Source organism: Sinocyclocheilus rhinocerous, unplaced genomic scaffold (genome assembly GCF_001515625.1).
Source record: "Sinocyclocheilus rhinocerous isolate Xijiao unplaced genomic scaffold, SAMN03320098_v1.1 scaffold611, whole genome shotgun sequence".
NCBI lineage: Eukaryota > Metazoa > Chordata > Actinopteri > Cypriniformes > Cyprinidae > Sinocyclocheilus > Sinocyclocheilus rhinocerous.
The window spans coordinates 415229-423208 of NW_015623515.1; the positions used below are offsets into that span (position 1 = coordinate 415229).

The 7980-nt window shown below is 38.9% G+C and overlaps 1 pseudogene; it reads left to right on the forward strand.

Annotated features, from left to right (window-relative positions):
* The first annotated feature begins 524 nt into the window (after window positions 1–524).
* Window positions 525–7980, forward strand: part of LOC107708353 (leucine-rich repeat and calponin homology domain-containing protein 4-like) — a 41714-nt pseudogene continuing 34258 nt past the window's right edge.

The window sequence follows — 7980 nt, forward strand, 5'->3', positions numbered from 1 at the left end:
GTATAACCTCTTTAACAACTTTTATGGGCTTGATTTTTCATTACATTTTTAAAAAAGATTTTTAAATTTCAAATGGCTTTATGTGTAGATTTTAATGACTCAAAGGTTAATAGAGAAATCAAGCTTTTGTTTATATAGGCCTACAAATAAATGTTTTTAGAGTTTGAAAAGTTTTATAAAAATTTTAATATAAAGTAATTAGCCTACTTAAAGTAAAAAATAAAAATAAAATAAAAAACTATAACCAGCCAATTGTATCACAGACAATTGTTAAGTGATGATTTTTTTTTTTTTAACCTCAGTGTTGTTTTTAAATATATATATTTTTTATTTAATACGTTTTGGAAGTAGATTATGAACCCAATCCAATATTTTATGGTTAGCTTAATAGACACCAAAGTCATTGGGAAGATTGTTTGGTGTCACACCCATAAAGCAAAGTAAGGGTGAACCTAATGCTATAACGTTAATGCAATATTTATGTCCTTCATTTCCTCTCTCTAAATGCACGTCGTTTAATGGATCTGGAAACAGGGAAATACTTTGTGATATATCCATTAGAAACTTCCGCTTACTGTTGAACCTTGTCAGCCCTGCTATCGGTCTGCAAACAATGCGAAAACTTCTACGGTTTCAGCAGTGAAGCTCCTACAGTTTGAATTACAAAATCTCCGAGCGTCCAAAAAACTTTTATCATTTCCCCCTTGAGATGAGAGCAGCGCTTTTGTGTTCATTTCCCGAGCTCGTATTGGGTGTGTCCGCCCTGTCAATCAAGACTTGCTCAATCCGCAAGCTCCGCCTCTTCTGCTCTCGGCTCGCTGCAGCACAAGGACTGTCAACTCACCGCGCAACTTTGCTCAATCACTGGATTTTACATCACTTTTGGAGTACAAAAACGTACTTTTCTGGGGTGTAACGTTATTGGATCGGCCTCGGATGAGATGGAGGTTTAGGAGGGCTGATTGTCGTTGTAAAGAGTAAGAGTTGGGTCATATTTAGTGTTTGATGGCTGCTGGGGATGGAGCGCAGCTGCCGGCGACCGTAGCGGCCAGCAGGAGCGTGGAGAAGGCGCTGGAAGAGGCTGCGTCCAGCGGAGCGCTCATCCTCTCCAACCGCAAACTCAAAGAGTTCCCCCGCACCGCCAAGAACTATGACCTGTCCGACATTACACACGCAGGTAAGACTTAAAGAAAGCGGTCACGGGATGAGAGAGAGGGGGAGGAAATGGATCAGTGCATTTAATGTCCTTTGTTTGAGTGTCTTCTTCACCTGCGCCCCTTCTGCAGGGGTGCACCAGCACCACCATCATCACGCCCGCCCCAGAAAAAGCGGATCTTTCACTTTAGAGATCTTTGTATGAAGCGGATCGTCTGATAAGTTCATTTTAGTCCTCGCTTTCGTTTCTGAAGAACTCCATCAATGCCCGTACATCAGCTTATTGTGTTTTTAAAGTCAGGTTGTTGAGTTTGAGGCTGGCGTGTTGGCTTTAGCGATTGAAGACATCTGCGCTGCGCTTCTCTTCCTGTTGTTGAGGTGGAAACTACACTCGGGCTGAGCCATCTTACCACAGACCCACTGTAAACTTCACAATTTGATCTGGGTGCAGTGAAAACCCCGCAGAACTGGTGATATAAAATGATATTGTTGTAGTCAGCTCTTTTGAGTGCACTCTCATTGGTATCGAGATCCATCTTGCCAGCAGCACTAATATGGCCATCTGCTCCTCTTATACAAAGTGGATATAAAGCAGTTTGTCTTTGAGCCATACAAACCCCCACACGCACATGGTCTGCAGTCTAATAGAGATGTTGCAGTGCATTTACCAGCTAGTTAGACTGAGCTATAGCACAGATCCTGTCTGTTAGTGGCATTTCATGCCATTTACTGTAATTTCAGTTCTTGTACCTCTTTTTGTAACTTGTTACCCACAGCTGGCGTTATTGACAACCTAAGTTCTAAGTTAGAAATAGACTCTACTGGAATATTTAGCTACTCAAATGCATTTACAACTTATAAATTATACTAAACAGTACTAAAACCCACCTGCATTTCTGATATTCGCATACCCATTATGTAATCACTGTTTTAAATGCATTATTAAGATAATCATAACCCAGTTAAGCCAATATTTGAAATTGGCAAACTGGCAAATGGCTGTATTATTCAGGTTTTTGTGTAATTATAGTATTCACTGTAACTGAACATGCTTTTTTATCTGCACATGTCCAAACTGAGTTTATTATGTGTGATGGTGGAAAAAGACAGTTGTTGAAAAGCTACTGAACAAAACACATTTTTTGGAGCGAGGAAGAGGCCTACGTTTTCTAATTCATTGTGCTCTGGTATGCCATTGTTAAGGACATGAATGAGAATTGTTTAGAGCTCATTAAATGAAATGCAGCATAATAAATGGCAAGAATGAGCATCTCCAGTAGGAAATTAATGCACATGTGGTAGTTTATTCTGAATATGCTGATAGGCTACATGTACATGTTGAAATTTTTGTTTTTTAACCATAACATACTTTAATCAGATCAAATGTTGGGCAAAATAGTAATTGAACGTTGCTTAGTAGTCAATCAATATAGTTTTCACTTTTTTCTCTCATGATCTTAAATATTTGGTGACATCATTGTTAACAAGGATAATTTATTAGGAATTTTGGACTGGATATTGATGCCACTGAGGCACTGCCGAATTTGAGTTTTGTAGCTTAGTATATTAAGCCGTGTCTTTAGATATTTTAGATGGTCTAATCTCTTATTTTTCTGTGGAGGTTTTTTACATCAATTTTCTGCATGGATAACCATGTTGCCTTGACAACCGTACTGTACATCTGACTCTCCAAAATCCAAGTGCCAGTTTGGGATCCGTCCGAGGGTGTGGAACAATTCAATAGAACTAGGCCTGAAACTGCCATTTATAAATGCTAGAAATCCAAGCATAGATCCAGTGTTAAAAAAAAAAAAATCATTCCATAATAATCATGTTCCCTAGACACACCTACCATCAGGTAGAGAATGATTACTAGGTGTTGCTCACATATGACTGGTTGCAGTTGCAGTGTGTATTTTAAGTGTACTTGAAGGTAGGTGGAAGATGATAGTGTCTCTTATGCTAGGAGACCTAAGGAGGCAAGGATTGATGGGCCTTGGTTTGTTCTTTCACTGTTTCACTCACTCTACTGAAGCTCACTTTCCAGTATGGACTAACTTCCTCTCAGGAAGGTCAGGGGTTCAGTCTTGCTAAAGGTCCAGATCTAAATCTCAGGCTCATCAGTCCACCAAGACCCCTTAAAAACAGACCTCTACACTCATAACCAGAGTAATAATATAGCCGCTGTTGACTTCACCCTACAACAATAACACAAGCTAGACTGTGCCTCAGCACTTTAGGGTGAGATGACATCCTGGATTGAGTTTGTTTTCATCGGAGAAGTGGAATGAATTTGGTTATTTGAAAGAGGTACTGAATGATGAATGTAGAGAAAGCTTAAGATAAGAGTGTATGAAAACAGAAGGACAACCCTTAGAAGCAGCTCTAAGAGGAACATGTTCTCAGGACATGGGCACCAAAAGGGGTCCTCCGAATGAAATCAGAGTGAATGTGTTTTTGTGTGCGCATTAGATGAAAATATTTGTTTCCATCCAGCTCCCACATACTTGTGACCATGCTTGGGGCATGAACGTCATGTAGCCCATAACACAGTGTTTCATTCAGAGGGACACACACTCCATACCACAACTAAGCCTCACAGCAGCTGAGAGAAAGAGGGGAGGGAGAGAGGCCTTTTTTTGATAAAACGGGCTTGTGGGCTGCTCTCATTGTCGTGATATTCCCGAAATAGGGACCCTCCTCTTTCCCCCAACTGGAGTCCCATTCAGCAAGACCCCTCCTCCATTGTCTGAGGCAGGCTTCTCTCTCCCCCTTGCTTTTCCCATTCCTGTTAGGTCTCGGTTTTTATCTCTTTCCTTTCTTGGTCGGGTGAAGATTCCCATTTATCCAGGTCATCAAAGAAGGTTTTACATTTTATTGTCAGTTGGATGCTTTTCAAAGGGTTTTCTGGAGATGGCCTAGATTATATTCTACAAGATACTCTCCTCATGGTTTATTTCCATTGATCTGTTATCCCCCATCAGTAATGTTTCCTGTCCGACATTAGCCTGTAGGCATGGCTGTGTCTGTGGCAGTGAAAGTCTGGACTGTCTGGATGTTGGTCTAATAACAGTCTAGTTTTATGGCATACATTCAGAGCTGCATTTGACTATCTGTGTTGCAGTTTTGCCTGTTTGTTCAGTAATTGTAAGAAACAAGCTCCTTAAAGCAGATAGCATTTATTAGAAATGTCTTGATATTCTTTTATAAAAATAATGTTGTTTTTGTGTTTATAAGTAAATACGATTCATGTGTGTTGAATCATGTTCACAGACCTCATTCACCAATTTTTTTTTTTTTTTGTGGAAACTAAGGCTCACTGCACAAGATAAGACAACATGACTAAAGAAGTAAACATTCTTTAAAGTTGTGAAGTATTGACAGAAAAAGTATAGAGTTTTAATAATCATTCTAATTCAATTAGAATAGGGAAGTCCACACCACATCTATAACGACAACAATACAGAAGAACAATATAATTGGAATCACTTTAATAATGTTTTTTTAGGCATAACAAGAAAGATAAAAACATTGACAGCCAGTCGGAATCCACCTGACTTTGAAGAGCTTGAGCATTAAAGGCAGCCGCTAGATGACATAACTGCAGCGCACATATATAATAAACAGAACATTGTTATCCATTGCTGTGGATGCTAACATAGTTATCATTATAGTTATCATTCTTGCTGTGAATGGGGGAAAATTAAAGGGACAGTTCACCCAAAAATGAAAATTCTGAAAAAATTCTGACTAACCCTCATTGTTACAAACCTGTAAGAATTCCATCTCTGAAAGTAGGGCTGCACGATTAATCGAATGCGCTTGTCATGCGCATTTTGATAGTAATGCCGGTTCTGTAATCAGCAGGAAATCATCATCACGTGCTTTCAGATGGAGCAGAATTTACTACACATAGCCGTAGTTCACTGACAAGTTACGCAAAAAGAAATCGAAGAAATTGTTTGCGTTAATGACAGCTGTTTGCATAGCTTCTCAGTGCACTACGGCTGTGAAGTAAATGCTGCTCCATCTGAAAGCATGTGAAAATACCACATTTAATAACACATTTTTACTCCAAACTCACTTCATAATGTCAGTCATGCCCTGGGGGTAAGCAGATAAACATCAAATTTTCATTTTTGGGTGAACTATCCCTTTAAGCAGTGATAAAGGCATTGCATTATAAATATACTTTATTTTAATGAACATTATAATAATAAGAACCCAGATAAACCGTATATTGCCGTAGTCGTGTGTTTATTAGTCACGTTGAATCAATGAAAGCAGTTGAATCTTCTGTTTATTCAGCTGCAGCGATAGGCATTTTCTGGGTTTCTTCTTCGAGGCGTATTTGGAGTTTCAGCGCGAGAGCGCCCTCTGGCCTTCGGATGGAGATTTACTGCTGATCACAGAACCGTGCTTCACTGAAAGATACGCATGACAATCGCAGCTTCTGTCGAATCGCGATCTCGATTCCATTTCGATTTATCGTGCAGCCCTATCTGAAAGGCAAATGCAGATATTTTTCATAAGAAGATTTCTGTCTCTAAGTTGAAAGTCCATTATACCAAAACCTTGAAGCTTCAAAAAGTTCCTTAAGACATTGTAAAAGTAATAAGATCATTTAAAAACGATTAGTCCAGAGGTACACTTTGGACCTGGGCTCAGTGAACAACACTGACGTCTTTTTTATTTTATTATATCTTATTGCATTTAAAAATATCTTCTTTTGTGCTCTGTGGGTCATACAGAGTTTGGAGAGATGTGAGGGTGGGTAGATGATGACAGAATGGGAGCAGATGATCTTCGGAAACTATGACTTGATTTGACTGAACAAATTTAGACAGAAATGCATGATTTCTCCCAGTGTTTTAGACAAACGCATTTTTTATCCTAGTCTTGGAAACCGATCTACAGTATATAGATATATCTATATATCTCTGTTATAGAACAGTGGTTTTGCAGCTTCATTGTCAAAGATACAAATAATATTTTGATAGTTTTTTGAGTGCATAATTTTTCCAGATAAAGGGTTTTGCCGGTTTTTTTCCTTCCCTTTTTTAAAATGTACTTTTAATTGCTATCATGCTATTATGTACTTTTTAATGTTGTAATGCATCACAGTCCACACCCACACGTTAGTTTCATAAACTGATAACAAGGAAGTAAAAATGACACTGACTGCCTTTCCCAGTCAGGCAAACACCAGATCCCGTATACATACACAGTGACACAATGAGCATTTCATGGCAGAGTTGATGCATGTGACTTATTCATGTGGGTTATGCAACAAATCAGCATGTCCATACAACAAAATCTTCTCCCATTTATTGTTAGCAAGAAATCTCGCAGCATCTTTTTAGTTGTATAATGTTTAAAAAAAAAGGTAGGTAGCTCACTTGGTTTTGAGACGATCCCTTGTGTTTTATGGGTCATTCGAGTAGTCCTTTTTTCATAAAAGTATTTCCTGTTGTGTTAGGATGTGGTCAACCCTGTGCATTACTAATGAATATTAAACATCAAGTCTTTTTTCCTATGCAAATGAGCCTCTCCGATTCAGAGATAGAGAGGACTTATTATGAATTCAGCTCTGCTAGGCAAAAGATCAAGTTTGTGTGTGTGTTGGTTGTCTGTTTTGTGTCATTATGTTTTGAGTGTTCGCCAGCTGTGTTTTGTATAAGTGTGTGTGCTTCCTTTAAGTGCCAGCTGTTGGAGACTCTGTTTATGTGAGTGTGTATGCGAGTGGTCATGTTTAGGTCTGGAGTGCATATATATGTGAAAAATGCAGATAATTGTCCATGAGTGAGAACTGACTGCACCACCAGCTGTGTGATAGTCAACACGCACCCTGTTGCACAGTGTTGTTCTGTTTCCCCTTGCAGTTGCATTTCCACTACACAGCCACCGGATGTGGGCTCCTTGACTTCAACTTCTGCTTCTCCTCAGCGACAAACTCTCGGCTTTACTCCCTCCCTCTTTTTCTCTCTCTTCCTCTTCCTCTCCTTTCACTCACGCTTTTAAAGCACAACAGATGGTCAGAAGGTCTCAAATCTCAAGAGAGGAGCACAGCTAGAAACCCTCGACTTATAATTGCTATATTGCTTCTTTTTTATAACGGATATCCATTATAATGAAAAATAAGAGTGAAATCACACAGATGCTGTATTATTATCAATCTTTCTGCAGCAGAGACCATTGCAGACTCACAGGAAGTCTTCTCAGATTTATTCCTCTAAGATTTGTAGAGCTATTTTTGCTGTGACACTTTTATGTAACTTTTCCGCATTTTTCTGGATTAGTTGTGTAGCGATGGCTGGCACTTGTATGCTTTGTACATGCACAAGTATGCTTTGTTCATGGAGTGTAATGAAAAACGAGTGCATTCACAGTATTGAAGTATTTTGCTTTATCTCTGCTTTATACTGTAACTTTAGGTAACTTTGTCTCGGTTTTCAAGGTTTGTAAACAAAAATTAAATTAAATTAAATTAAATTAAATTAAATTTGTTATATTATACAATACAATGACGTAGGACTTTTTTTTGCCTGCATGTCATGTGCAGGGCTCCATATTATTACAGTTAGGGCTGTGCAAAAAATCGAATGCGATTTTCATGCACATCTCGTCAGTAAAGCCGGCTCTGCGATTAGTAGTAAATCTCCAGCACGTGCTTTCAGATGTAGCGGCATTTACTACACAGAGCCGTAGTTCACTGACAAGCTACGCAAAATCGCGTTCAAAATCTCAGGCGATTCATTGCCGATTATATACGCGATTTTGCGTAGCTTGTCTACTAATCACAGAACCGGCTTTACTGACGAGATG